The sequence below is a fragment of the Phyllostomus hastatus genome, unplaced genomic scaffold (genome assembly GCF_019186645.2).
Source record: "Phyllostomus hastatus isolate PE091 unplaced genomic scaffold, TTU_PhHast_1.1 phas_scaffold_555, whole genome shotgun sequence".
Taxonomy (NCBI): domain Eukaryota; kingdom Metazoa; phylum Chordata; class Mammalia; order Chiroptera; family Phyllostomidae; genus Phyllostomus; species Phyllostomus hastatus.
In genome coordinates, this window is record NW_025334036.1 from 9,958,739 (window position 1) to 9,986,615 (window position 27,877).

The 27,877-nt window shown below is 43.9% G+C and overlaps 1 protein-coding gene across 5 annotated transcripts in view; it reads left to right on the forward strand.

Annotated features, from left to right (window-relative positions):
- Positions 1-3,949: 3,949 nt before the first annotated feature.
- MEF2A (myocyte enhancer factor 2A) overlaps positions 3,950-27,877 on the forward strand; it is a 102,091-nt gene continuing 78,163 nt past the window's right edge. For 2 of the 5 annotated variants that reach the window (XM_045824768.1, XM_045824770.1), the window contains exon 1: positions 3,950-4,262. The gene's annotated coding sequence lies outside the window, so the exon portion shown is untranslated. The remainder of the gene's footprint in view (positions 4,263-27,877) is intronic. The other 3 variants (XM_045824772.1, XM_045824773.1, XM_045824774.1) reach the window with 3 other exon arrangements.

Here is a 27,877-nt window from a genome sequence, read left to right on the forward strand (position 1 = left end):
TAATCCACTTGGACCCCCCCCTTTCCTGAGCTATTTTTAGGGAACATGCCTCAGAATTATCTTCCTGAGACATGAAGAAGCTGGGGTATTGATCTACTGACTTGAGCCCTCTTGTGGGGTCAGAGCCCATTCTGGACGGAGACACACAGGAAGCCATCAGCACGTGTGGGGACAGTCTGGGGAGATCTTCAGGGAGGGGGCGTTCCCACGGTGGTGACTCCACCTTCAGCATCTTCCTCACTGGTTGTCTTGCTCCATCCAGTCTTGCCCCCCCACCCCCAACTTCTTCCTAAGCAATCCTTCTAGAATGCCTAATAGATCACGTTATTCACCTGCTTTAAACCATCATGGCTTCCCATTGCTTTCAGAAAAATCCAAATGTCCTGGCTTGAGCTAAGGCTTGGCACCGTCTCACCCCCGACCACTCTTCCAGCCTCATGCCCCTGCACCGGATCCAGGCTCCAGGGACACTACACTGGCTGTGGGTTCTCTCTCCAGCCTCCCTCAAGGGGCCCTTGCCCCTAACACTTGCTCATAAATATTCAACAGATAATTATTTGGTGATCTACATGCCAGGCACTGTGCTAGATCAATGAAGGAGGCAACCACAGTTCTTGTCTTCCAGGAGCTCCCTCTCTAAAGGGGAGGAGATCGGCATACATAACGGAATACTGACCTTCCAACTCAGGCATTATGTTAGAGAAGGGCTCTTGGAGAAAATTATGCCCAGGTGGAGACTTGATGGATATAAGGGGTTCACCTTACAGAGAGAAGTAACTCGGTGCGTGCAGAGAAACTGCTGATTTCTGAACGGGGATGGTGAGGTGTCGGACGGGAAGAGGTGAACGCGAGGCTGGCCAGGTGGTCTGGATCCCCTGCCTCCTAGGGGGCTCAGGCTTTATTCTGCAGATCAAGATACAGTAAAAGGGCCCCCTTTTTCATCCTCAGGCTTTCTAGAATCTAGGGGCATCCAACTCATTTTCACGGGGGTCTACATCAGCCTCACGATTGCCTTCAAAGGGCCGAATGTCATTTTAGGGCTGTATAAAGGTAACTACTCCTTAACAGTTAAGCGCTGCCGCCAGGTAGAAACAAGGTGGAGGGCTGGATTCGGCCCGTGGGCCTTGTGTGTGCCACCTGTGTTCCAGATCCACTGTGGATTGCCTCCTCCAAGCACCGTCTCACTCCCTAAATTCTCTTCCTTAGATGTATCACCTGTGCTCTTCTAGTACCATGGGAAACCCTTCTTTTGGTGGCCATTAGGGTGGCTTGTGGTTTAAGGTGTATCTCGCCCTAAAGGTACCAGCCACTTTGAAGGAAGAGCTGCTTTTCCTCACCTGGATGTCCCGGTGCCTAGTACACGGTGAGTCCCTTCAGCCCAGACACACCTGAGTGCTTTGAAGAGGGCCCGAAGGAGTGGGAGGACGGGCAGGTGTTGCTCCTCAGAAGTCACCGCCAAGACTACGGGCAAACAGAAGAGCTCATGTGCGTGGTCTGCGTCACATTGTGCGCCGGAAGTTCCTGAAGACGCCGGAGTCCAGGTACGTTTTGAAGACCTGAACACCGGCTGTGATGATTTCCTAAAACTGGCGACTTTAATTACAAGTAAGAGTGACTATATTTTGCTAATGGATTTTGCTGTGCTCTAAAATTCTTAAACTCACCCTTCCTTCCTTCTTACCACTCCCTGCAATTCTTCAACAACTGCTTTGATGTCCAGGGGGTGCTGGGGAGAGAGGTGCTTCCTTAGGTGAAGCAAACACTGTTCATTTCTGCTTTGGCCAGACTGACAGCCAAGTTCTCCGTCTGGCTCTCTGGAGTGACCAATAGCATTTGAATAGGTAGGAGGTGGTCAGTGTGAGCTGAGTCTTCTGTGCCCCAAGTGAGTTAGCTTTTGCAAGGGTGGGGAATGGGGTGGAGCCAAGAGAGAGTGAAAACATCTTCTGGAACAGCCTGTTCTCCTTCCGGGGAGAAGGACAGGTGGGAATGAAGGAGCCATTGCTCATAGTCCCTTGACCTCAGATTATTGTCTTTGAAGGGTAACTTTTATATTCCTGGAGCAGAGAAGTCAAATCTGTCTGGGTTTGCAGCTCCTGGCAGGTTAAAAAGCATGTATTTCCACATGACTTGCCTAGTGACACCAAATTTATTGTGTTCCACCCCCCCCCCGCCCGGCTGTCCTTGTGCCTGGCTCCTCTGACACAGACATTGTGGGGGCTCTCAGTGGCACTCCAGATTTGTTTTCCAGTGTCTGGTGTTTATGCGCCACTTTTGAGTTGGGTTTTCCCCAGGCCATTGCCTGCTCCTTGAGGGAGGAAGCCTGCGAGTCTCCAGCTTCCTTTGTAACTTCCCAGTTCCTCTGCCCACAGCCTCTTGGACTCTGTGCACCCACCCCAGTCACTTTGTTTTCAAGTGCTATGGGACTGAATTTTTCTTTTTCTTTTTTTTTAAATATTTTTATTTATTTTTAGAGAGGGAAGGGAGGGAGCGTGCGCGAGAGAGAGAGAGAGAGAGAGAGAGAGAGAGAGAGAAACATCAATGTGCGGTTGCTGGGGATCATGGCCTGCAACCCAGCCATGTACCCTGACTGGGAATCGAACCTGCGACACTTTGGTTCGCAGCCCGTGCTCAATCCACTGAGCTACACCAGCCAGGGCTTGAATTTCTTTTCTTCATGGGAAAAGAAGCATTTGGCCGTGTGTCCGTTGCATAAGAGGTACAGATGTAGGCAGTGTGGCCTTCGAAAGGCTGCGGAGCTGAGCACCCTTCTGGACTAAAGGGCGGACAATGGCTCCTCTCCTAATGACCTTCCTCCACAAAAGGCATGACCCCACCAATCGGAACAGCTGTCCCAAGCACGTCTGCTTTGCACCTCTCTCAGAAAAGGCGGTTGGTATGCTGAGCAGTTGGTAGTTTGAGTCCCCAGTGTCAGCCCCCCCATCAGCCCCCTTAACCTCGGTGACCTCAGAAGGTCACTTGAGCGCTCTGCTTCCCTTTCCTCTTCTATAAAATGGGAATAGAAACTGAATCCAGTTCATGGCGATGTTGTAAGAAATAATGAGCTATGTTTGGCACATAGTATACCGCTCAAGGCACACTGGCTATGCCTATTAGTAATTAACTGTTACTAATACAAAAGATTAAGAGGTTGTGTCTCTTCCACGACTTGGTGAGTGTGGCCGACGGGTCCCAAAGCGGTCGCCGGCCTTCCAGCAGCCTTCAAGCCCCACTCTCTCCGGGCCGGGTCCCAGCTGCCTAACGAGGGGCCCGGGTACCGTCGTGATTGCTCAACGAGGTTGACCTGGAGGCGGCCAAAGCGCGAGCACAGGTGCGGCCATGACCGCAAAGAGGGCGTGGGCTCGGGTGTGGCGAGGCGAGGTCGGGAGAGGCCGAGTGTGGCGAGAGCGGGGTGGGGATCGGGGGGCTGGCCCCAGCCCCGGCCCCGCAGGGGACACCCAGGGTGCTTCGAAGGACGCTGTCTTGCACGGGACTCCTAGACCCCGCGGAACTCTCGCACCCAAGCCGCGGCCCCGCCCCCCGGCGCCCCGGGTTGGCTGCCGCCCGCGGGCAGGCGCGGCCATTTGCCACGCGCAGCGTCACTGGAGCCGCTCCGCCCGGCCCCTGCGGGCTGGTCAGGGGGGCGGGGGGGCCGAGGTCCTAGACGCCAGCGGGACGCCACCGGGCCGCCCCGCCCTGGGAGACGCCCAGCCCTCATCAAGTGACCACTATCCCTCCCTGGCGAACACGCCTTCACAGGAAAGCAAGGTCCATCCCGCAGCCCGGCGCCAAACCGCCGTCATCTCCCTTCCTGTGCTGGCTGATCTGTCTCCTCACCCACCCGGAAAAACATAGTCCGCCCCTCTTGTCCTTGCGGAGTAGCTCTGGCTTCCAATCAGTGTGACTGTTTTAGTCCGCACCTTTGTCTTTCCCATTTCTAGACTCTAGGGTCCACCGAGGGGGTAAAGCAGCTTCTAAAGGAAACCTTCTGTGATAAGCACGACAGGGATCCGGGAGAAAGGAGCGAGAAGGCGAGGCTGGCGGAGGGACACTGAGGCTCTTTCGCCGAGTGCGCATGCGCGCGTGCAGGAACGAGTTCCGGTCTGGCCCGGGCCTGTCTCCTAAAAATAGCCCCGGTGTGGGGATCCGTGCGCGGATGTCCCGGCGAGTCCCGGGCTGAAGGAGGCGTCTCCGGGCGACGCAGAGCGCTGGTGGCGGGTCCTGGCTGCAGCGTGTGTACGCCCGCCAGCTGCTCCGGAGACACGGTGAGGGCCGTGAACGGTGGGGCTGGGTCCTCGGGGCTGGTGGTGTCAGGTCAGCGTTTCGACCGGGGGCCAGGCTAGGGCTGAGGGGCGCTGGGGCGGGATGCGGTGTGACCGAGGAGGGGAGCCTGCCGGCCCCAGGGACACCAGGACAGGGCGGCGTCCGGCTGGCAGGAGGCCGGATCGCGGGCTCGGGGCACTGGGACGGGCGGGGTGCCGGGTAGGCGACCAGAGATGGTCGAGAGGGGTCGGCACCGAGGGGCGAGGCGCCTGGGGAGGTGGGGGCGGGGTGCCCCGAGGGTTGGCCCGGGGACCGAGGGGGTGCCGCGGGGGGACTGGGCAGCGCGGACTCCGCTGGTCGAACCTGCCGGAGCACGCACGACGTTTGGGGCTGGGGGGCGAGGGTAGACGTCACCTTCTTGAAAGTTGAAGGAGTTCCCTGGGGGCCCGGAGCCTCTCCGGGGCGGAACGCCCGAGCGCCCGTTCCTTCCTTGTTGGCCCCGAGGCCGGGGTCCCCCCTCAGGGGTGGACACCCCAGTGTGGGGGGCGTTCTGCGCTGTGGTGGGACTTGAAGAAGTTCCCCCACTTCTGCTTTGGGAGGAGGTTAGTCTAACGGGGCGGAACATTGAGGTCCGCACTCTCCCTGAGTGTGGATGTCAATGGCGGGGTCGGTATTCGGGGGCGGCGGAGGCGGCCCGGGCCGGGGGCACCTGCGGGCGCCGACGGCGGACCCTGCGGGAGGGAAACGTCTCGGGGAAGGAGGGCTCCCGGAGGGCGCCGCGCGCCGCCCAGGGCGTCCGAGGATCGGCAGGCAGATCTCGGCTCGCGGGGACGGGTTGGCGTGATAGAAACTTTGCCTTTGAGTTCGATTGTCCTCGGCCGCGGAACAGTGAGAATTCGGGCGGTAGGTGACAGCGTGCAGACAACTTCGGGGGAAGGTGAGCGTCTCTGAGCGAGTCGGGGAAACGGCTCTCCCCGTGGGAAGTGCGGACTGGGAGCGCGAGGGCTGAGATGGGGAGCGAGCCCGCTTCGTCCGGCCGGCGGGGAACCGGGTGTAGCGCGAAGGGACCTGCGTGTGAGTTTTCCGCGGGGCTGGGATTCCGGGAATGGCGTTACCAGACAGGCCTGCTGCGACGTGTGGACGACAGGCGGTGTGTGTGCGTGTGCCTTAAAACAAATCTTGTCTGATTTTTCGTGTTTCTTTTTTTTTTTTTTCTAAAGCGCGGTGTGTTTCCTTTGTGTCTCGTATCACGTATTACGCTACGAAGAGGTTTTCTGAAGCTGTAATTAGGTGCACATTACACACGCACGAGTACTTTCCCTTTAAGAATCCAGCTGTGTTGTTTTGACAATGCCGAGTACTCCAGTTGTCAGTTTTAAAATCTGTTACCTTGGCAGTACTTGAACAGTCACTCGGTGGAAGAAGTAAACAAAATAACTTTAATATTTTTTTTGAAAGGAGAAAATAACTATTGTGCTGCTGTAGCTTTTGTATGTCCATTTTTTGGTTTGGGTTTTTTGGGTTGGGGTGTGTGTGTGTGTGTGTGTGTGTGTGTGTTTTGGTGGGTATATTTTTGGAGGGCTTAGTCCACTCATTTCTTTAACTGTATGGTCACTTTTGTTGTAGGAAGAAGTAAAAGACGTTTTCACGAAAGTGGATGCCACATTTATTTAGACTTTAGCACGGGTAGTGATCGCAGGTTATAAAATATTAAGATTAGTTTGTTCTATGTGGCGATGCCCTCGGTGATTCTGGAGTCACTTTGAGATCTAAGTGAGCCTACTGTAAAAAGTTGTGATAATGGTGTTAAAATGATTAAAGTATTCTGAAGAGCTAAAACTGGGATTTAAATACTTTCTAGACTGGGTCTTGAGATGAACAATATGCCAGATTGCTTCCAAAAGAAGCTTAATTGTTAAAGTAGTCAATGTCTTGAATAGTGCCCACCTGAAACAAATTTGCTGATCTCATGCAATTCACATGTGTTTAAAACTAGGGTTTTTTTCCACATTGGAACAAATGTGATGAAATTATATTGAACTCAAATTACTTTCCAGGGGAAGTTTTTAAAAAAATGAATTGTTAAGGGATGTGAGTGAGGGGTGGGGGTTGTTCAGTGGAAAGCAAAGAGCTCATTGGGGCTCAGAAATAATCAGTGTCACCGGGTTGAATTACTGTTGGAGAATAATCTCTCTCCATATTCTTAGAGTTATGTTTCCTTAATAGGCATGTGTGACAAAGGTTGTTTTCGGTAAATGCAGTAGGAAATGCTCTTTTGAAGGTGTTGAGTGTTGTGGTGGTTTATTTTTCAAAACAATTGTAGTATAGCTTTGTATTTTCCATTTAGAATGCCATGCAGGTTAACATTAATTTTATTAATATTCAAGCAATAGCAACATTACTTCTTTGGTTACCAAGAGAGAAATACTGACGTGTATTCTGAGGGTGGTTAAGTAATTATGGAAATGTCTAATAGAACTTGATTTTAAAGTTTGAACTATTTCACTTACATCTTTGATAGATTTGTATTCTGATTGACAAGGAGGCAGCTGGAAACAAATTTGTTATTGGGAAGTAGCATGCTGTCGCTTAGGTTTTGGAAAGCCTTTTTTCCCCTCCCTTTGCTGCTTTTAATCTCACAAGAGGACATACAGTGATGATGGTTCTCCATTGTCTGTGAGCATTTATTCTGCCTGGTAGTCGGACCATACCCCCATCTGTTTTTCTGCAGGATATACTCATGGTACCTATGACTGTTACAAAGTCTAGCTGAGGTTTTTTTAATCAGTGATGTGGCAGTGCAAATACTGCTCCATGGGTTGAAAATGATCAGTATTGCTTTTTTTCTAGATTAGAAAGAGAATCTGTGAACATTCTTAGTAGATGGAGAAGGGAGTGCCCTCCCAACGTTTAAGTAATTAGAGAAATATAAATAGGGAAAATCACATCCATCTCCCAGTTAGATAACCTCCTTCAGAGGGACACTTGAAGAACTCGTGCTGATCTGCAAGTCCTCATGAAGGAAGACCTGCCGTTTGTCCTCAGATCCTGGTTCAGATCTCTGCTCCATTGCTGACAGAGTTACAGCCATCTGTAAAATCCAAAGGAATTACATTACCTGCCCTTGGAATAGCTAGAATTAAATGAAATAAAGGGTGTGAAAGTTTCTAATGCACTGCCTGAAGCTTCATGTACAAAAACGCACATTGCCTGATCTCCCTCCCTTCCTTCCTCCCTACATCCCTTTCTTCCCATGAGATGACTTTGGTGCTTTGCCTGACGCTTGTACGTGTAGTGCCTGTGAGCACAGGGTTCCATTTAGTGTGCACAGGCAGGAGAACGCTCGTGTGTCTCTTTGGCGTACAGTACCCCAACCTTTAAATGCACTGTCAGGTTATACATAAATGTTTAGCTGGCTGTTCTACATTACGTTTGTAATCTGTAATCATTGTTTGATTCTAACCTCCATAATCTCCCCAAACATTAGAAAAAGTTAGAGTTAAATATAAGTATTTTTCTTACTCTTTAGTGAAATGTGCCCTTTAGGAAATTACTTGTGTCTTCCAGATACAGTAATTAAAATTTAAAATTAGAAAAATATTTTTATAACATACCTGGAATAGGTGTGTTTTAAAAATAGCTTTTTAGTAGGTAATCTACAGGATGGGGCAAAAGCAGGTTCACAATGGTGAAGATGTGAAACAGTTTGTTCTTATTATTAATTGTATTATTTTCCATATGAACAACTGTAAACCTATTTTTGCCCTACTTTGTATAATTTTTTATACCTCATTCTACCCACTTTGTGGAACTAAATGATTTTGTCTGTGTATGCTTTATCTGTGTCCTCGATAATATATGGACCTGTGCCCAATTTATGATGATTCAGTGTAAACCCATTTGTTAACGTCTTACGCGTAGCACATGATATATGTTGACACATAATTAGTAGGTACTAATTTTAATATAGATATTTGTTATTCACTGATTTCAATATTTGCTTGCATTTACTGAATTTAATCAGTATTTATTGAACTTAATCTTTTATTTAATATTATCTTAGTAACCATTTGATAAAGTCATAGGCATGTAAATTAAAAAATTGGCTGGTTTCTGAGGTGGAATGCCAGTGTTTGAACACTGGTGTGTGACAGCGGGTAGCTTACTCCCTTAGTGTATTACCTGGTGGTGCTGGAAGCCAGAGGAGCCGTGAGCATGGGTGAAAACCAGGCTCCAGGCAGACTTCTAATAAACCTCAACCGAGGCACCTCTTCTTACGGTTGCCTTGAATCAGTGCTAATTTTATTTTCTTCCTTATACAAAAATATAAACTTTAATCTATGAACCTAAAAAAAAAAAAGCCCCAAACCTCAACCATCAATAAAGTTAGGTTGTGAGAAATATGTTCGAAGTGGATGGTAAATTTATACTGCCCAAACTGGATCCTTTCACCAGGTTATTTTTGTCCCCAGCAGCGTGCTTGTGTAGGTTGGTTGACTTGGAGTACTTTTGAGGCATGGTTTGTGGCCCTTGGAACAAAGGCATCCCCCTCATTGAACCTGGGAAGGTAACTGTTGGCTTATTAAAACAAGGCGCTCTTGCATTGACTAATACTGGTCCGCCTCTCTCACATCTATTCCCCTCCCTAACGATCCAGCTTTTACATAGAGGGGGAAATCATACCTCTGAAACACAGATCTAAATGCCATTCTTCTTTAAGAAAAGCTTTGACAGCATAGACAATGAGCAGAGAGGCAGTCACTTAAAGTCAGACTGCCTAAGTTAGAACACCCATTCTAGGACCTTGTGCTCTCTGCCAACTTCTCAGTTTTTTTTCGTAGCACGGTGTATAAAACAGTGATTATAATATTATCTATACAGTTGTTGAGATGACTAAATGAGATGTGTATTAGAAAGGCTTCCGCACAATGCTTGGGACCTGAAATGCAGTAATTTTCGTTCCCTGCCACTGCTATTGCTACTCCCACTGCCGTCACTGTCATTTCAGTCATGGCTCCCATCATCATAGGATTCTACCCTATCTTTCCAGGTTCATTGTCAGCTACTATCCTTCAGTTTCTCTGACCCAGTTAAGGCCAGCTGTTTGCTCTTCCCCGAAAAGGCCATGAATGCTGATGATTGCCACTTTTATTTTTCTAGCCCAGAATTTTCCCTGAGTTTGATATCCACTTGGGAATCGAGTTGGAATTTCAAACATAATATTAGCCACAGGACTAAAATATAGCTATTTATTCCTTTCCCCCAATCTTCTTCTTCCCCCTACCCCCAAAGCTGGTGTCTTTGCTGGCTTTTTCTCTCTGTAAATGGCAGTACTCGAGGCAGAAACTTAAGCTATCTTTCTAGATTTGTTTCTTTTCTCTCAAATCCTTTCCATCCACACATTCTGTTGTTCCTTCAGAATTTATCTTGAGCCAATCCACCACTCTTAGTCTTCGCTGCTACCTTTTAATTTCAAGGCATCATTATCTCTTGCATGAATTACTGCGGTAGCTCCTAACGGGCTTGTTTCTTTTCTTGCTCCTTTGAAGTTCTTCTCATCACACAGCAGCTCCAGGGATTATTTTAGGAGCTAAATCATGTCGTTTCTCTGCATAGAATCTTCCTATGACTTCCCATTCCTCTCGAAATGGAGCCTGTATTCCTTTCCTTGGCCCGCGTGCCCTGACTTTCTCCTCATCCCTCTTCCTCTCATCGTTCTTCTCCTCAGTCCTTGGATGCCAGCCACATGGGCCCCTCGGTGTTCTTTAAATGCTGTATGTCCTTATTTTAGGGCCTTTTGCACTTTTTGTAATACCTGCTTAACACCTTCTTCATAAGACTGGAATGTCTAAATCCTCTGGAACTTGGCCAAAATCTCACTTTCTCAGGCAGACCATGCTGTTGTTTAATGTTGTACTTTGTTAGTTACTGTTTCACACATCTTATTTATTTCCTTTAAGATACTCAGAATGTGCAGGAAGCTCCATGCAGGCAGAGGCCTTGCTTGGTAGCTGGGTCTCCAGGCGTTGGCCCGCTGCCTAGCACTGGGAAGACAGGAAGTACTGGACTGAGTGCCTCTGTATCCTTGTTCGTGTTGTTACCGGGAGCCAGCATGCTCCCTTGCTCAGATGCTTATCACACCATTCATTCTTTAAGTTGTAGCTCAGATGTCATCTGCGATACCAGTTTTAATCTCCCTGGATGAAGTTTTTCTCCCTTGTTCTTAATACACTATTTGTAGAATAAATACCATTTTAGAATGCTTGGAGTATTCCAGTTGATGTCGTTCTCTTCTGCTAGGTGGAGTTCCTACATCAAAGACTATCTTGCTCTGTGTGTATGTATGCTCAGTCTTCTCCAGGGTATCGTGGTATATAGTGAATGCTCAGTAAATGCTGAAGTTTCCCTAACTACTGGGCGGGCCAAAAAGTTCATTTAGTTTTTTTTTTTTTCTGTATGATGGCTCTAGTAGTGCTTAGTTGTCTGTTAACTTCATTCAGAACAATTTTGTTAGATTGTATTGTCACAGCTGTCATATCAGCAGGTATTAAAAAAACGTATCAAAATTGGCAAATTTTTGTACAACCATTTAATATTGAAGATGGAGGGAAATATGCTACATTTTTTGGCGTATTATGCTTTATTATTTCAAGAAAGGTGAAAATGCAACTGAAACGCAAATAAAGATGTGTGCAGTGCCTGGAGAAGGTGCTGTGAGTGATCAAATGTGTCAGAAGTGGTTTGTGAAATTTCTTGGTACTATTGACACTTTGGTCAAATAGTTCTTTGCTGTGGGACTGTCTTATGCATTAGAAGATGTTTAGCAGCTCCCCTGGCTTTTGTGTGCTAGAACCCAATAGTGGGACATAGTCGATATACTCAAAATATCCAGAGCAATAAAGTTATTGGTGAAAATGAAAAATGTATCTCATAGTTTATGGAAAAAACCATACACACTTTTTTGGCAACCCAATAAAAGGACCAATCAAAACTAGTTTTCCCAGCCCGCCTTTAAAAATTATAAAGGTACTTTCCCGACTGTAATATACTATCTTATGTATTTGTATATGTATTAACATATTGTCATCAGCATTCTGGGTCAGGGTGGTGATCTCAGAGCTGTTGAGCACAAGTGGCATTTCCTGATGTTCCATTTGGCCTTTTAGATGGGCAGTGAGTAGCCGTCTTACTGAGGGCTATACTTCCAGTTTGAAATGCCTATCCCTGTAAAAACTGGGTTAGACAGTGTAGTTGGTTACTAGTTGCTCCTTCCTAACCAATGTCCCCTCCATTTCCATTTCCTCCCTTTAACTTATCCACCTAGTTTTGTGTTAACTTCATAAAGGCTCGGGGGAGGGGACTGTGCAATTTAACACAGTGTACATGAAATACAATACTGATTCAACTGTGTTGCTAACAAAGGTGTACGGAGAGCTTTTGTGGCCGGCATTAGGAACCTAACACTATTTGTAATAGTGAAAATCATTCCACATTTTAAACAGCTGATTTACAAATGGGCTTTTGGAATGTATCCCATTTGCAAGTTGGGGACTACTTAAGCAAAATACTGATTTTGATACTGAAAACCTTTCCTTAATAGTGTGAACCTTAATTTAACATGGATTATGAAGGGAAAGGAAGAGAAGAATCTGGGAGTTAAGATCTTGTCATTTGGGATGGCTCAGTTACCCAAAGTAAACTTTTAGTATTGGCAAAAAGGTTTTTTGTCTTGTTTTTAACTTTTTGTTTTAGAAAAAAATTTAAAAGTTACAAAAATAGTACAATGAACTTCAATATGCCTGTCACCTCCAGTCACCAAGTGGTAACATTTGGCGTGTTTGCTTTATTACTTTTTGTGTTTACAGAGTGGCCCCGAAGTCTGGAAAGAGATACTAGTATTCATTTTATTTACAGTTTGATGCCCCTTGATTCCATCTTCTGGAATGTATCAAAGAGGCTTACCAGCTGACGTGAGACCTCACAGATGCATGCAGGGGCAGACGGACATGCTGTACTAACGTACCATGTACCTTGATAACAAGGCACCCACACGTTAAATGTGTAAGGTCATTGAACATCTGTCTTGTAAAGTAATAGCAGGAGTACACTCTATAAATCTCCTTTTGCGTCTTCTCCTTCCTCCTCTTTTTTTCCCTCCCCTCCTCTTGTAAATATTTTCATTATTGAACCATTTGAGAGTGGGTTGCACACAGCAGGATCATTGACCCCTAATTGCTTCAGGTGATATCTTCGAAGAACAAAGTCACATTCTTATATGACCACAGTATGATTGAAGAAGTTTCATGTGGATACTATAATATACAGTTACAGTTGAAATCTCAATTGTGCCAATTGTATCCTTTAGTAGAATTTTTTTCTAACCCAGCATTATCCATTGCATTATAATTGTCTTTGCATTGTAGTTATCATCTCTCTTTTAATCTGAAACAGCCCTTCAACGTTTTTTCCTGTCCCCCGACATCAAAAGTATTGGAGAGTCCAGAACCTTTGTTTTATAGGGTGTCCAGTAGTTTGTGTCTGTCATCCTGTTCCTTTGTCGTCAGACTCTGGTTGTGCGTTTTTGGCAGGAATAGCACCCAAGCGATGACATGGCCTCCTGCACTACCTCAGGGGCAGTACGATGTCAGTGTGACCCATTGTTGGTGATGTCTGCTTGGACCACTTAGTTCATGTGTGCCTGCCAGTCTCCTCCTTATAAAGTTACCATTGGCATCTTCGTTATTATTGAATAATTTGTGGGGAGACTATTTGAGACTGTAAATATGTAGTCCTTTGTAAAGTGGTCATGTAATAGTTTCACCTTTCATTGACGATTCTTGCCTAAGTCAATTACACAATGGTTCCAAAATGGTGTTTGTGTATTATTCCTGCCACATTTATTAGTCGGCATTTTATTCCATTGTAAAGAACTTTCCCTTCTCATTTGCTTATTTGATACCAGTATACATGCAAACCCTCTATTACTGTTTGTACAGTGTTCATTTTGATGTTCCACATCCACTCACATTTGGTCAGGGGGTGCCCTTTCCTTCAGCCTAACTCGTTGATTGCTTTCACCGCTTCCTGTCATTTTTGGAGCACCACTTGTTCTGGGACAAAAACTTATTCCAGACTCATCCTCTGCCTTTCCTACTGCTGTCTTAGACACAGCCACTTCTCCGGGGAGTTCTGGTTTCTCCTAGGGTCTTCAGAAACATAGACCTGGGCGGTAGCCATGTTTGCTGATAGTGAGCTTTTAGAGCTCTTGCAGCTGGCCACTCTAAGACATTCTGAGTGATTCCTCAGGCAGTAAATTGTAATTTCTCTTTACATTCCTGAAGCTCCTTAGGAGAAAGTCTTTTCCTTTGAAAATGTTAACAATTAAGGGACTACTTTCATCTAATTTTTCTGTTTAATTTTGTGATGGTTGGGTATTGTTTTCCAAAAACACTTTAAGCTTCTTGAGAGTAAGAACCCTATTTTATGTTTCTTCATGTATTCAGTGAGTGTGTTCCACAAGGCCTTGAATATCGTTGATACCTATGTTGTTTATAACATATAATTATACAAATGACTCAGTCAGTATTATCTTTATTACTCTTATACCATAATTAAATATTCTTATGTTATAACACTTAGGTAATTTTGTGGATTCTTTAAAGTGAATTGGTGATTCATTAGTTCTGTTTTTAGTAACTCTGCTATCCTAGAAGAAATGAAAAACTTTAATGTTTTTTCACTTCAAAATTTAAAATGCTAATTCCTGAGATTAAAGTATGTAATTAAAGAACATCAAAATGCCTAATCTTGGCATTACTGTTTTATAGTGTTTTGTTCTTTAGCCAGTAATAACCTCTCTGGGCATCACTTTAATTAATAAAATGAGTTGATAGCTAGATCCTTCTTAACTTTACATGCTTTATGCCTAATTAACATTGAATTGTTTATGAAAGTAAAATTAAGTGCCACTAAGTATGGTGGAAAGAATATTGTGTTCTGGAGCCAGGACTCATTGGGTCTTAACTCTCCGCAATGAATCGCACAGTAATGGTCGTTCCCTTGTGTGCTCAGTCCCTGGGGCTGGGTTCACCACCCAGTCCCAGTGCCCAGGCTTGGCTTTCACCCTCATGCGGACTGGAGTGTGGATGTGTCTGTGTTTACAGTTCCCTCTGTTGTGTGCTTGACGTGGACAGTGCAGAGTTCTCCAGGATCACAAAGCAGGGGCGATTCACTCGGTTTAATCACGACAGAAAAATTTATTCCTGGGCAAGTGACACCTTCAATTTAGGCTGAAGCCAGCAGAGGGAATAGGACGGCTTTGTGAAGAGGGAGGGTCGTGTTCACCAGGCCTGTGTTAAGGACAGAGATACACTTAGAGAGCTTGAATTGCCTGGGGAAACTTCGAGTACGAGTGTGGGTGGATCAGTGCCGGAGAGGGCAGGGTGGGGAAGGTGGGCTGAGAAGGTAAACAGGTTGTGAAGAGCCCTTAAACTATATAAAGGAATCTGTGCTTCTTCTGGGGAAGATGGGAGCATCTTAAGCCTGGAAGGAGACTGATTAAAAGGATAATACTGACTGCACTGTGGAGGGTCCTTCGGAGAGGGCTAAAACTAGTAGGCAGGGACAGTAGAGGGTGTTACAACAAATTCTTGATGGTCGAAAGGGGTGAGGTGGCCTGTAGGGATGAGGTGGCCTGTAGGGATGAGGACTGAGGAAATTGGTGGATCTGGGAGATACGAGAGGTAGGATGAAAGGACTCAGTGAGGGAGGGCACGTGGAAGGTGGAAGGAAAACAGGTGCAGATGGGGTGTCTGGGCACCTGAGGGAACGAATGAGCAGCTCACTGACAAAGGAAATGCAAGAGGAGGGGCAGGCTCGAGGAGATGATGCAGCCCCTCGTGGGAGAGTGCCTGGGTGGGTGAAGGGGCATGTCAGGGAGTGGGGTGTACAGTTGACTCCCAGAGCAGACAGGTCCTGGTCGTGACAAGGCCCAGCGATCCGGCCGCGAAATGGGTATTTGGAGAGGAGGGGGATGAAGATATGAAGTGGGGAGGGAACCGAGGGGATTTATTTATCTACCAGAGTGTAAGGAGAAGGCTTGCTATTGGCTCATTCTTCTCTCGTCTCTGTGATCTGGATGCTTTTGAGAAGTACCAGTCTTTACATTTTAGAATGTCTTTTCCTTCGCTGAGGTTGGTTTGATGCTTTGTTGTGATTCATTTGGGATTTTGCATTTTGGCTATAATGCCGTAAGAGTAATGGTATCACACCAGGAGGTACATTTTATATCAGTGGGTACATGATGTCATTGTCTTACTACAGGTAATGTTAATTTTGCTCACATGATTAAGGTGGCCTCTACTGGTTTCTTCATTGTCAAGTTGGTTTTTCTCTTTGAAAATGATATTTTGGGGGAGAGTCAATGTTAAATTTCCTGTTTCCCATCAGGCTTTCACCCACTCATTTTAGCATCCATCAGTGGAATTTACTACAGCGGTTATTTCTGTCATATTTACCTAGTGTAGTTTTTTCCCTTCATTTACCAATTGAAAGTCTTATAATGAAGAGTTGTCTGTCATTTATTTAGTCACTTATTTATATTAGTACAGACCCAAAGATATTTTATTTTGTAGGTTATAATGTTATACTGTCATTATTTATTTTATTGCTCAGATCATCCAGCTTTGGCCATGAGAGCCCCTCTGGTTGACTCCTGTGTCCTTTTGACCTGTCTCCATTCTTTTTAAAGCACTTCTTACTTTCTGGCACTGTGAGAGACCCGCCCAGGCTCAGCTTGTAGTTGACCCGTCCCAATCCTGTCACTGTCTTCTTTCCCAAAGAGCCCTGGCCTTTATCGGAGGGTAGCGTTTAGACACCAAGATCTGGGTGCTGGGTGTGCTCATGGCTACTGAGGTGTCATTGTTTCTAGGCCTTCTCCATGGAGCTAAGGGTTACACGTGTGTGTGGGTGTACGTTCACATCTGCAGTCAGTTCTGTGACAGGGCCTGCGAGTCCCTAAATTCACTGGGCCGTGTGCGGCTGTGCGGCGCATTCTGCAGGGCTGCCTGGGACCCCCTGCTCGTTGGAGCATCATCCCGCACACTTAAAGTGAGGGTTCCACCCCCAGTCAGAGCATATACGGGAGGCAACCAATCGCTGTCTGTCTGTCTGTCTCTCCCTCCCTTCCTTCCTCTGTCTAAAGTCAATAAACATATCCTCAGGTGAGGACTGAAAAAATATACAACACAGGGCTAATGGGATTGATGGAGTTAGGAGAACAAACTCAAAAAACTTTGTCAGTGACACATTAAAAAGAAAGAATAGGAACCTGATAAACCTATTTAGATATGTCAAATGGTTAAGTAATACTTAAATGTATAGCAAATACAGTATTTCGCTGTGAAAAACAAAACATGTTTGCTTACGCGAGTGAGTGTCTGAAGGCTTGTAAGTTACTGTGAAGTAGCCCTGGCCGGGTCGTGTTGTCCCGGAACCCAGGCTGCGGGCTCACTCTCCGTCCGGGCACGTGCAAAAGTCAACCGATGAGTGTGTAAAGAAGTGGAGCAACAAACTTGATGTTCCTCTCCCTCGCCCTCTAAAATCAACCAATAAAAAAAACCTCGTTGTGGAGCTGTGGATAGGCAGCTACCTCCCATCAGATGAGGCGGAACAGCAGGCGTGGGTGGCCGTGGCCCGTCGCACAGACGGCGCTCATTTTTATCTGAGGCCGTTCTCCCGTGGCGACTGGCAGTTTGTTCCTCACTTCGGTAATAATTTCTAAGTTTTTCCCATTTCTCTTTGGAACTCAGCCAGCTTTTTTGTGTTTGGTCCATTTTTGTTTTTAATGTTTGAATTTCTGATTCAAAGTGGTTTTTATATCTTCGAATACTTGTTTGAATATATTTAATTGTGTTCGAAGTAGGACTTACCTGTTCTTCCTGCTTTGAGGTTGTTTTGGGGGTTTGAGGTTGTAGGGGGTTTTCCTCTGTTGATGTGCGTCGAATTCCTGACTTTCTGGATTTCACCTTTCCTTTGTTTATGTGTGTGGTACCGGGGTGTTTTACAGTATTCCTAGATTATGGGTGCCCTCTTCTGTCAGTATATAGCTGGCCAGCAGTTGTGACTTCCAGTGTTACAATTCTCTTTGGTCTTACAGCAGCTTAAATTTTCTCCTTTTTCTTTTTCCCCTTTACTCTCCATTCGCCAAAGGATGTTTCCCCCTTCCATTCGCCTGTTTTCTTCACCAGAAGCCGTGTGTTGCCAAGTTGTGCCCCTTTACATGGCAGGTAGTGCCTTCCAGTGGTGCCTGCTCCCCCAGGCCACCGGAACTTTGAACCACTCTTCCCAATTCTGGGGCTCCAGACACGCTTCCAGTATTTTCAGATGTAGAGTGGGTTTAATGGTTTGGGTGGTCCTTGCAAATGACCCTTAGGCCCTTTGCTAGCCTCCTTGCCACCAAGCCTTGTGGCTGAGGAGGCTTAGGAAGGACTTCCTTGAGACATCAAATGTTGGAATTTGGTGAATTTTCTGTTTTCATTCACAGTTATTTCACAATATCAGCATTCTTTGTCTAGCTATGCTGAAAGCGTGGTTTTGTGTAAAATTTTCTTTTCCTTTGTTTTTTTTTTTCATATGGTTTAAGGAGGTATTTTTGCACTTACTTAGATATTCTGTGACCATTGTTCTAAAAAAAAAGTCTCTACTTTTGGGGGAGAGTGAGTGGGAACCTATTGATTTTTGTCGGTGATTTTCACCTGGTGCACCACAGCACACCAGTGTGCTGCAAGAATTCTTAAAACAGGGAGTGCCTGACTGTTTGGTCAGGGGCACTGACTTCTTTTTCCTTAGATTGTCAAATTAAAAAAATGACAACAGCCAATACAAGAATAGCCGCCTGGTGTGAATGAATCAAAATTATACCTCTTTTTAAAATCAGATCAGCAAAAAATGTATTTGTTGGTGTGCTGCAGAATTTTGGTAATTAGTTTATGTGTGCCCCAAGGTGACCAAGGTTGAAAATCGCAGATTTATGCTGTCAGTGCTACAAAGCTTTTAGTTAAGAAAAGGCATGAGCAGTCATCTCCCACTGGTGATCTAGACACCCCAGACGTCCCCTGTATGAGAAATAAACTAACTAAACACGAGCACTCTGACTGCACTTTGGTGGCACGCAAATACAGGTTCTGGGCGACTGCCGGAGCCGTAAGTGCTTTTTTCTCTGAAGCACGGCTGTTAATTCAAAGGTTTGTTTCTACAACGTGTAATGGGAATGCCTCGGTATTATTATAGCACGAATGAGTTATAGGCCTATATTCAGCCACGGGCTTCTTGGCATGTCTTTATTCTAATGGCAATTAACATGTGAAGTTTTCAGAACAGGCAACTTCTAAATTCAGGATTTAACCGATAGATATTAACTTCTTTGAAAATTAAGCCACATGTACTTTTAAAAATTATTTTTCTATACTCTTTTGGTTTTCTCAGTTTTATTTTATGATCTTGATAATTGCCCTTTGATTATAATAAATGGTTAAGTGGGGGTTATTCCCCGACTCTATACGCCTTACTTCGTTTAATGAGGTGGCACTATGTCTGTTTGTTGTAGCTCAAGTTAATTGGCCCTCTGTCTTTCATGCTTTTTAACATGAGAAATTTAACAAAAAGTTGGAATTATATGTGGGAATACCTTATGATTAGTTTCTAGAATTTAGTTGTTTAACATATTTACCTTTAAGCATTTCTTCTAGAATTAAACACTTTTTTTGTCAGTGTTTTATGTTGCTGGAGGAGAAATGGACTTGTATTTCTTTAAAAAGGAGCAGAAGCAGTGTGAGGAGGTGTCGGGCCCCTGGGACGTTCAGGGGACAGGGAGGGGGCAGGCACGGGGGACAGTGGGCATTATTTCTTGGCTTTGGCGCACCGTCTTCTCTACCCGGGATTGTGTAAGAGCCCGGCTTTTACCCCTTCCTTACCCAGGCTGGAGCTGCGCTTTACTCCAGTTGACAGGATCGGCCTTGCCTTTCTCTTATCTTCGCATTTCTTTTGTCACGCTAAACTCAAATGCTTTCCTGTTTCCGAGGCTGTGCGTAACTGTGTTGTGCCCAGTGTCTGCCCTGTGCCCTGCTGTGCTCCTTTTGTCCACACTGCCCAGGGCTGTGTCCTGTTCCTCTCTCTCCTCCTGTGATCGGAGCAGCCCCTGGTTTGCTCGCACATCACTGTCTTCCCTCAGGTGTCTGCCTCGGTGAGATTTTACTGACTTACAGGTATTGTTTCTTGTGACTTGGTATTTATTTATATGCTCATGAGTTTTTGTAAGGCCTTAGCACTTTTTTTTTCAATTTTAATATCAGATATTAAATGACTGCAAATATCATCCAAATCTTCTAATTTGGCTTTCGCTGTAATGTTTGCCTTTCTGTTTTTGTCAACAAGGTGACGAGGTTTTTTAATAGGAATGTTGTTAACGAATTGATTCCCACTGACATTCATGTGTTTCATCTGTCCATTTTCTGGGTTATTTCTTTACGATTGTATTACCCCCCCCCAAGTAATTATAATTATTGTGATGATGATGCTGATTAAAAAACAGCCCAAGAAATTAGTTACCACTTACTGAGCTCAGACTGTACGCCAGGCACTGCACTAAGCACATTATATGCTTATTTAACGCTCACAACTAAATTCAGAAAGGTTGTGGGCTGTTACTAGAGTGTGGGTGAAGACACCAAGACTTAAAGGATGATGCTGATTGTCCTCGGTCTGAACTTGGTGAAGTCGGAACCATATGCCGGTATGGAGAGCTTTCCGGTGTTGAGGGCTGGCTTTCGTAATGTGTGAATTTTGGATTTTTGCGTGTTCTCTGGTGGCGGCTCAGAAATTTGCAGATTTATTCCTAAGTGGAATCATACAATTTGTACTCTCTAGTGTTCGTCTACATAGATGTTTCTGTGATTGGTTCATGTATGTGTCCTATTAGTAGTTTGTTCCATTTTATGTCTATCCTGCAACTTCTCCGTTCACCTTCCGTGGACACTTTGGTTGTTTCCAGTTTGGAGCCGTCGTGAATGAAGCTTCCGTGTACATTTGAGTACAAGCCTTGGTGTGGACATAAGCTTTCATTATTCTTGGGCACATACCAAGGAGTGGGATTTCTGGGTCATGTTAAGTGTACGTTTCCCCTTACAAGAAACTGTAAAACTGCTTCCCGAAGTAGTTGTGTAATTTTACAGTCCCACCAGCAGTGAGAGTTGCAGTTTCTCCATACCTTCAGCAACGCTCTGTGTTGTCAGCCTCTTTAGGGTCAGCTATTTTAGTGAAAGTACACCAGTCCCTCCTTACCCATGGAGGGGTTGGAGTGGGGGATACATTCCAAGACCCCCAGTGGGTGTCTGAAGCCAGGGATAGCACCGGACTTACATATACTATGTTCTTTTCTGTGCATACTTTGATGAAGTTTAGTGTGCAGCTTACTTACAGTAAGAGATTAGCAACAATAACTAATAGAATGATTCTGACAACGTACCTTAATAAAAGTTATATAGTGCAGTCTTTCTCAAAATATTCTATTGTGTTATACTCACATTTTCACTCAAAGGAAGCACTTCAGGGCTTCTCTGTAGGGCTACCGCTACGTGAAATGAGGGTCACTTGAGCACAGGCTGTGATGCCAGCCAGTGTGGCTGGCAGCCTCGGGGTGACTGACGGGCGGGCAGCACATACGGTGTGGGTGGGTCACATCCCAGGCGGAGCAGAGCTGGGCAGCGTGAGGCTGCATCACCCTACTCCAAGCAGTGTGCGGTTCAAAACCAACGCCCTGTTTGTTTGTGGAATCTTTCATACCGTGACTGAAACCCCAGAAAGGGAACCACAGCTAAAGGGGGACTACTGCATCCAGGCATCCCAATTGTAGTTTTAATTTGCATTTCTTCGAGTAATGATGTTGAACATTTTTTATTTACTTGTTGGTTGTTCATGTGTCTTCTTTGGTGAAATGTCCAAATCTTTTCCCTATTTTTAATTGGGTTGTTTGCCTTCCAATTACTAAACTATAAGACATCTTTGTATATTCTGAATAGAAGTTTTTTTTATTTTTTTCGTTCTCATCATCGTAGAACATTTTCTACCGTGTGTGGTTTGATTTTTATCTTCTTATGGTGTCTTAGGAAAAGCAGAAAGTTTCATTTTTGAAAACGTGCTGTTTCTCAGTTTTTTCATTTATAGTACTTGTTTTTTTGTGGCCTTTGTGGTACATCTTTGCCTCACATGCGACAGCAGACTTTTTTGTTGTTGTTGTCGTGTGTTTACCTTTGGAAGTTTCACAGTTCAGCTTTTACATAGGCCTGTGATCCTTTTTGGATTAATATATCTGAATGGTATGAGGTAACATCAAGATTCATCTGTTCTCGCATCATTTGTTGATAGGCTTTTCTTTTCCTGGTGACTGACCTTGACACCTTTGATGAATTCAAATGACCGTATGTGTGTGAAGTTATTTCTGGATTCTCTGTTTTGTTCCATCGATTTATGTTCCCTGCCCCCCACCCTTTATTTTGTTTTAAACACAGCATGCTGTATCCTCCCATCTTTATTTTTTTACAAAGTTGTTTTAACTATAATACATTGGAATGACCTTTGTCAATTTCTACAAGAATGCTTGCTGGGGTTTCGATTGGGAGTGTGTTGAATCTGCAGATCAATGTGGGGAGATTCAGTGTCACAGTAACATTGGTTGAGCGTTGTGGTCCATGAACGTGACCTCCCTCTCTCCCTAATTTCCCTAGGCAGTGTTTTCTAGCGTTCAGGTTAATAGTCTTGCATGCATATTGTTACATTTGTCTTTACATAAGACAAATACTTTTTGTGTTAAGGTGAATGGTATTTTATAAAAGTATAGTTTTGCATTTGTCATTACTTGTACGTAGAAATATGACTTTAAAAATTTTTTGATCTTGTATTCTCCACCCTTTCAAAACCAGCTTTTTATAAAGTTCCAGTACTTTATTGTAGATTTTTTGGGATTTACTGTGTATTGTCATGTCATGTGCAAAAAGAAGCAAGCTGTTTTCTTTCCCTCTTTGCAATCTGGAAGCCTTTCTTTCTCTCTCCTACATCGCTGCACTTGTCAGGATCTCCATCCAGTAAGATGGGGATTGGAAATGGTGAGAATGAGTGAGTCCCCACGCCTGGTTTCCAGTCATGGCCGGGTGGATGTTGTCTCTTACTATTACGTATGACGTTATCTGTAGGTTTCTGTAGACACCTTTTATTACGTTGAGGAAGTTCCCTTCAGTTCTAGTTTGCTCGGAGGTTTCTCCCAGGAGAAAGGAAGGGTATTATTGTATTATGATTAGGTGCTTTCTCTACATCTCTTGAAATTAATCATGATTTTTCTTTAATATAGTATGTTAACGTGAATTACATTCATTGATTTTTGGGTACTAAATCAACCTTGTGTTCCCTGAGACAAACCCCACTTATATGTATTGCCGGATCGGACCTGTTAATATTCTATTAATGATATTTGCAAATATATACACAAATGATTCTGACAAGTAGTTTCTTTTCTTGTGGTCTCCTTGCCTTGTTTTGGTATTGGTGTTATGCTGACCTCTTTAAATGTGGAAATCTTTTCCCATTTCCTAAAAGAGTTTGTGGAAGCCTAATTATATCTTTAGACGTTGGAAGAATCACTAGGGGAGCCATCTGGGTCTGGAGTTCTCTTTGTGGGGAGCCTTTTCATTTCGAATACAATGTGTCTATTAAATAGAGGGTTATTTAGACTTTCTTTTTGTGTTGGTTTTGATAATGTGCATGTTTCGATGAGTTTTGTCTATTTCATTTGTCAAATTTATTAGCTAAAATTGTCCTTAGTATTATCTTACTATGCTTTTACTGTTCAAAATACCTCTTTCAGTTCTGATGCCAGTAATTTGTGTCTTCCCTTTTCTGTTCTTGACCAGTCTAGCTAGGGGTTCTTTGCAAAGAACCAGCTTTTGTTTTCATTGATTTTCTCCATTGTTTATCTCTGATCTGTTAACACCAATTACTCCTTTTATCATTTCCTTACCTCTGTGTTTCCTTTAATGTGGTTTTTTCACTTAGCTTCCTAAGGTGGAAGCTAATTTAGAACAATAGTGCTAAATTTTTAGTCTTTTCTAACATAAACACTTAAAATTGTAAATTTCCAAGTATCCTTAGCTCCACCTCACATTTTTAGATAATGTGTTTTTGTTGTCATTCAGTTCAAAGTATTTAAAAATTTCCCTCATTATTTCTTTTACCTGCAAGTTTTTGGAAAGTGTCAATTTCCAAATACTTTGAAAAATTTCCAATTTTTTCTGTTATTGATCTTTAATTTTATTCTTTCATGGCCAGAAAAACGCTTTTATATTATTTCAGTTCTCATATTTTTCTTCATGTCTTATTTTACGGTACAGTGTATGCTCTCTTAGGTCAGGCTGGTTCATAGTGTTGTTCGGGTCTTCCCTGTCTTCCTCCTGCTTGTCTCACCAGTCGTTGTGAGGGGGCATTGCAACCTCCAGCTGCAATTACAGGTTTATCTCTTTCTCCTCTTAGTTCTGTCAGTATTCCTTTAGGTGTTTTAACATTGTTATTGGCCGCCTAAATACTGAGGATTCTGTTGGATTTCTGATAACTTGACAGTTTAAGGAGTGTGATGTATGTCACTTTTTCTACCTGTAATGCTCACTCTCCTGCAGTCTGCTCTGTGTCATACAGGAACTCCAGCTGTCTGAAGATTTATGTGTATATATGTGGTATATCCTTTTCCATTTTATGTTTAACCTGTCCTAATCATATGGAGAGTTAGTATCTTTACCCAGTTTAACAGTGTCTGCTTTTAGTCTGTTAGTCTCTGCCCTTTAATTGGGACATTTGACCATATATGTTTAGTGTAATTCATATGGTTGGATCTAAGTCTACCATCTTGCTATATATTCTTTTTTTTTTTGTTCTATCTCTTTTCCTACCTTTTTTTGGATTGCATGTTTTTTTTAGCAACTCATTTTATCTTTCTTGGTTCATTAGTTTTATTTTACTACTCTTCCCTCTCCCTCTTCCTCCCCGCCCCCCATTGCTCTAGGGTTTCCAGCATGCATTTGAACTCACCACCACTTACTTTCATCACTGTAATGAATAATGTGAGGTCCTTCCTCACATTACTAATTTTCCAATTTTCTTTTCCTCATTCTTTGTTCTATTTATTTTGTTCTACATGATAATTACCTTATTGCTACCTTTGCTTTACACAGCCAAGCACGTCTTTAAAAAATTAAAAGAAAATAAATGGTAAACTCACATATTTATCATTTCTGTTGGCCTTCCTTTGTGCGGAACTAGGTTTTCTGTCTCCTGTTTCTTCTTTCATAGTTGTATTTTTAGAGCACTTTTAGGGTTACAGAAACAGCAGATGTATTTTTAGAGTGCTTTTAGGTTTGCAGAAAGTATAGAGTTTCAGTGTACTTCCCCCCAACCCCCATCCCCCCCTCACTCCATGTCCCCTATTATTAACATGTGGCATGGGTGCGGTGCATTTGTTACAACTGATGAACCGATGTTTGTGTGTTATGATTAACTAAGTCCATGGCCGATGTCGGGGTCTGCTCTCCTGTCCTCTTTCCTTCTGAAGAACTTCCAGCGTTCCTTGTCACGCAGGCCTGTTGGTGACAGGTTCTCAACTTTTGTCTGAAAGTGTCTTTATTTCCTCACCTGTGAAGGATATTTTTATTTTATGTAGATTTTCATTTACAGCTTTTTTTTTCTTTCTAGCACTTTAAAAGTGTTGTTCCTTTGTTTTAAGCTTGTTTGCATTATTTTTGACAAGGAGTTTGTGGTAATTCTTATCTTTGTTCCTCCATAGGTGTGTCTTTCCCCCCTGCAACTTGGGCTGCTTTTAGGTTTTCTCTTTATTACTGGATTTCTGAGGTTTGATTATGATACGCCTTGGTGCTGTTTCTTTGTGCTTAAGTTGTTTTTGTCCATTGAGTTTCTTGAATACATGGGTTCAGCTTTCCTCAAGTTGGGAACTGCTTGGGCTCTTATTTCTTCAGACATTTCTTGTCTTCCCACTCTTCTGGGGCTCCAGTTTTACACCATTTTTAGATTGCCCTTGATATTCTCACAGGTCCTCAATGCTCTTCTTTGTTTTTTTTTTTTGTTTTTTTTTGCATCTTCAATTTAGGAATCTTTTTCCTGTTCTGTTTAATCTGTTGCTGAGTCTGACTAGTTAGTTTTCAAGGTACTACCTTTTACATCTTTAGAAATCCATTTGATTCTTTAAAAAATAATTCTTTTATTCCTGCTTTTCTTTAATACTTTAATATGTTTATAATATTTTAAACTTTATATGTCTTTAAAGATGTCATTTCTCTATTTCTGGGTCTGTTTCTTTTTCAGATTTTTCTCCTGGCAAGGATTACACATTTCTCCATTTTCTTATGTTTAGTAAGTTCTGATCGACTCTTGGGCATTCCTCACACCATTGTCTGAATTTTGTTGATTTCCTCAGGAGAGATTTAAATTCTGCTTTGGCAGGCTGTTACATTTCTTGTAGATCATTTTGAGCCCTTCAAGGCTTGTTTTTAAACTTTATTCTGGCAGGTCTCGTGTAGCCTTTACTCCAGAAGCAGTGCAAGTGACAACTCTGCTTCAGCCGCCCCTGGCTGCCCCAGGGTGTCTGGGGGATCGCTCTCCCCGCTGGCCAGGACTTGGGCGCCCCTCAGGCTTATGCAGTCCCTGGGAGTTTCCAGCCCGCTGCTTCCTGATCATCGTTCTTTGCGTGGCCTTGTGGAGTCTCACTTGATTCACGCACGCCATCGCATTCAATGAGAAACTTCATTGTCAAGTACGATGGCAGTTAGCCGCATATTGCTGCTGAGAGCTTGAATTTTGGCTACTTCAAATCTAAGTATGCTGTAAGTGTAAAACACACTGAGTTTCAGTCAGGTATATCCTGAAACGATAGTGTTTTGAGCATCTTGGGTTAAATGAATTATGTTAAAATTGCTTCTGCCTGCTTTATTTTACTTTCAAATGTGGTTACTAGGAAATGTAAAATTAGTCTTATATTTTACGTTTACCTTATTACATCTGGGCAGAACTTCTCTGGAAGCCTCTGCAGACTTCAGACACACTTTCCCTTCTTGCGCCCCGTGTCCCTGCCGCTCTGCCCCAGTGTCCCACCACCTCGGCCTCCCTCAGTGTCAGTCACTCCCTGTCTCCGCTCACCGAGTCCCCACGTCCTGCCTGGCTTCCCCTTCCCGCCCCGCCTCCTCACCCTGCACCGAGACATTTACCTGTAGGGAATACTTGCCCTTTTTGCAGGCGTCATGGTACTGAGCTGCTTCTTGTCCAGAGTTTTAAAATTATAATTCTATGTATCTGACACGTGTTTTAATTAAATTCATTGGGAGGAGAGCATGTCTGGTACTAGTTACTCCATCATGGCTGCCAGCAAAATCTTCTTAAGGCATGAGTTCGATGCCCCTACATGAGAGCTGACCCTCATTTGAATTAAAAACACCATTGCCATCAACCCAAGCTTCGATTACAAACTGAAATTCATATTTGAGCAAATAGGCAATTTTTATTGTGTTTATAGTTTATGTTATTTTTTTCACTTGTTTCATTTTTGTCCTAACCTGGATTGACTTTAAAGCTGTTTATTTGCAGGTAGAAACCTTGTTTCTTGGGGCCCTGCATTATGCTCAAGGTAGAGGTATTTGGTGAAGTTCTGATAATTTCTGACATCCAACAGTAATTTCCTTTATAAATATATTGAGTTGGGGTTTTTTGTTTATTATTTTTTATCATGATTTGAGGAGATGCTTAGGTTTTTAGGCCCTTAGAGTTTGAAACTAGACTCTTAATATCATATCAGCAGTACTTTGGTCTCACTTTGCCTTCTAGCTTATTGGCACTCACTGGTAGGCACTTAAATAGCAAGCTGGCGTAGCCAGGAGGTAGGAATTAGGGAGCCAGTTATTTATTTTTGGTCATTCAGGTCTTCAGTTACCATCAACAGTCGTACTAGGTGTTGTCTGTTTGCTTGGTAAAGCCTAGTTGAAACGTTTGAGGAGAGGAGTTTGAACCTTGGTCATTCCATTTAACCCTTGTGAAAATGGCCAGGTGGACATTGACAGGAACTTGTGCCACTAACAATACCTTCAAAGGTCTCATTTGTTTCAGAGTGCCTTCTTTAAAAGTTTATTTTTTTTTACCATGAGATTTTTGTGCTATTATCTTGTGTAATTTTGTTTGTGGTAACCGTCGCGTAGAAATTTAAAATGTATCTTACAGGTTATTGAGAAGTCATCAGTGCCGACCATTTTTGCCCACTGCAGGCACTCGCCTGTTATGTGTCAGGGTGTCTGTCATGCAGGTGTGGGTGTGCAGTGTGTGTCCGTGTATATCAGAAGCTGCTTGGCTGTGTCAGCCCTCTGAGACTGAGGTTTGCTCTGCTCTGCTTGGAAGCCCTTGCTACAGGGTGCATTTGTTTTTTCACTAATTGAATTCATTCAAAAGCAGCATTGCTTGAACTGTGGTTAGGCATAGCTGTTAAAGCATGCCTGAATTCTCATCCTGGCCTCACCACTTCACT